General features: G+C 41.2%; 1 protein-coding gene across 1 annotated transcript in view; it reads left to right on the plus strand.

Moving 5' to 3' along the window:
* The first annotated feature begins 329 nt into the window (after positions 1-329).
* Positions 330-2,500, plus strand: part of LOC119598164 (galactosylgalactosylxylosylprotein 3-beta-glucuronosyltransferase S-like) — a 59,842-nt gene continuing 57,671 nt past the window's right edge. Inside the window, exon 1 of the mRNA XM_037947803.1 lies at positions 330-481. The gene's annotated coding sequence lies outside the window, so the exon portion shown is untranslated. The remainder of the gene's footprint in view (positions 482-2,500) is intronic.

Consider the following 2,500-nt stretch of genomic DNA (forward strand, 5'->3'; position numbering starts at 1 on the left):
TCATACGCATTTATATAGATATATATCCATATATACACACAAACACATATCAATGTTTGTGTGAGTGTGTGTGTGTGTGTGTGTGTGTGTGTGTGTGTGTGTGTGTGTGTGTGTGTGTGTGTGTGTGTGTGTGTGTGTGTGTGTGTGTGTGTGTGTGTGTGTGTGTGCGTGTGTGTGTGTGCGTGCCTGTGCCTGTGTATGGATGATGTACAAGTATATACATTTATAAACATCTTTAAGTTCTGAGCTTGTGTACATACCTACTAGCGTGATTATTAACCCACCTGGCATACAGGTGTGAGAATAGTTGCATCAGTATAACATGAGAGTCGTTTCTATTAACACCGTTCACACTTCGGGTCTGACATATTAGACTGTGAATCAATTCTACACAAATTTGTGACATTGCTTTGAAGTATCTTGTGTGACAAATGTCTGTACCAGAGTGATTCCTGGACAGTGTCGTGTGCTTAGATGTAAGGTAAGTTTCCTTTCCGTTTTTTGGTGTGTATATATATATATATATATATATATATATATATATATATATATATATATATATATATATATATATATATATATATATATTATATATATATATATATATATATATATATATATATATATATATATATATAACAACCCTCCCTGACCAGGACTCGAACCTAGGTCACTCCGGGTATGAAACCGGAGGCCAGTGCTAAACCAACCGTGCCACACGACCCTCTAAAGGGAGTGTGCAACTAGGATCTTACTAGCTCCATAGACATTACCTATCTACTCATACTTGAGTAATGATAGCGAAGTTTTACGCTCACTCCCCGTGGGCACGGTGGAAATTGATTTAGCAATTCAAACCCTAAGTCAGATGTACCGAGGTATATTTATGAAAGATGGAATAATGCAATGCCGCACTGATATCGATAAATAACAACCCTCCCTGACCAGGACTCGAACCTAGGTCACTCAGGGTATGAAACCGGAGGCCAGTGCTAAACCAACCGTGCCACACGACCCACTAAAAGGAGTGTGCAACTAGGATCTTACTAGCTCCATAGACATTACCTATCTACTCATACTTGAGTAATGATAGCGAAGTTTTACGCTCACTCCCCGTGGGCACTCGGTGGAAATTGATTTAGCAATTCAAACCCAGGGAGGGTTGTTATTTATAGATATCAGTACCTCGGTACATCTGACTTAGGGTTTGTATTGCTAAATCAATTTCCACCGAGGATGACTGACCTCCCCGCCGCGTCTCCTAGGATTCGTGCCGTGATTCCACACCGTATACATCCCTTGGCCGTCTTCCGCGAAGTTCCTGTGCTATATTCCGTGATATATTTTCGTGACCAAGAATAAAGTTTAAACCGCTACAGACTTTGCTTCAGCCCGTATTGTGAAATCCTCACAAGTGGTGGCCGCAGTGCTCTCTTAACCTTACAAGAGAGAACCACCCTCCGAAGAAGCCGAAATATAAGAACCCGCCCGGCAACCAAGCCAAGGTACGTGTGAGTTTGATTAATTGGTACGTACTCACTCCCTCCCTTTCTCCCCCATCCACCCCAATATCCTGTTTTATTTTATTGTTGTGTTAACGTCGGTTTCCTTGTTACTGCATTTCCTGAGGTGATAACCGATGCTGTTCCTTACTCCGTTTCGCTTCCCGTACGCCATTACTAAACTGGGTAATCTACAATAAACACTTTACATGACTTCTACAACTAGAACCGGTAAATCTTTTAAGGATAAAGTGCTCGATCCACTCGCTGTGTTAATGGGACATAACGAAACGAACGACGACAACGTAATTTCGCCCACCCCATCCACCCGTTGAAAACTCCTCTCATATTTTCAGTGTCAGATGAACTAAAGGGGGGGGAGGACCCCGCCCGTGGCTCCGCCTACTTCCACCCATCCTCTCACGCCAACATCAGCATGGCTCATTATCACCCTCACCAAACCTTTAACCCTTTCCCTGTCACCCCTCCAGAGGCGAGCATTTTTCTAGCTGTCACAGGTCTTTGATATTTTTTGTTTTTTTCAATAGTAGAATTTACGTTAATTTGAGTAGCCAGATTTACTAAGGAAGGGTTAGAGAACACACTAGCATAAAAATATTTTAGATACATTTTCATTATTCGTTCTTATGAGGACATAAATATTAGAATTACTCGTATGTCAGGCAGGGGGGAACCGGCAGCGAGTAAGCATGATCTTGGGCCTGAAGACTGTGATGACAAGGTGTGAATCCCCAACCCAACAGACATATCTGTTGGGTTGGCCTGTCAATCATCCGATAGAGTCACATGATTCGGAACTTCTGTCAAAGGAGCTATTTTTCTGGATAGAACAATCAAAGAGTAAAATAAAATATTCTAAGTATGCGATGGGACCGTAATTATCTTCTAGTGTTTTGCATATATTCATTATCATTTTTTTTTCATAAGTAAAAAAAAAATAACATTCATTCGTGCGTGCATGCATACAGAGACACGCA

This window comes from Penaeus monodon, chromosome 40 (assembly GCF_015228065.2).
Source record: "Penaeus monodon isolate SGIC_2016 chromosome 40, NSTDA_Pmon_1, whole genome shotgun sequence".
Classification (NCBI taxonomy): Eukaryota; Metazoa; Arthropoda; class Malacostraca; order Decapoda; family Penaeidae; genus Penaeus; species Penaeus monodon.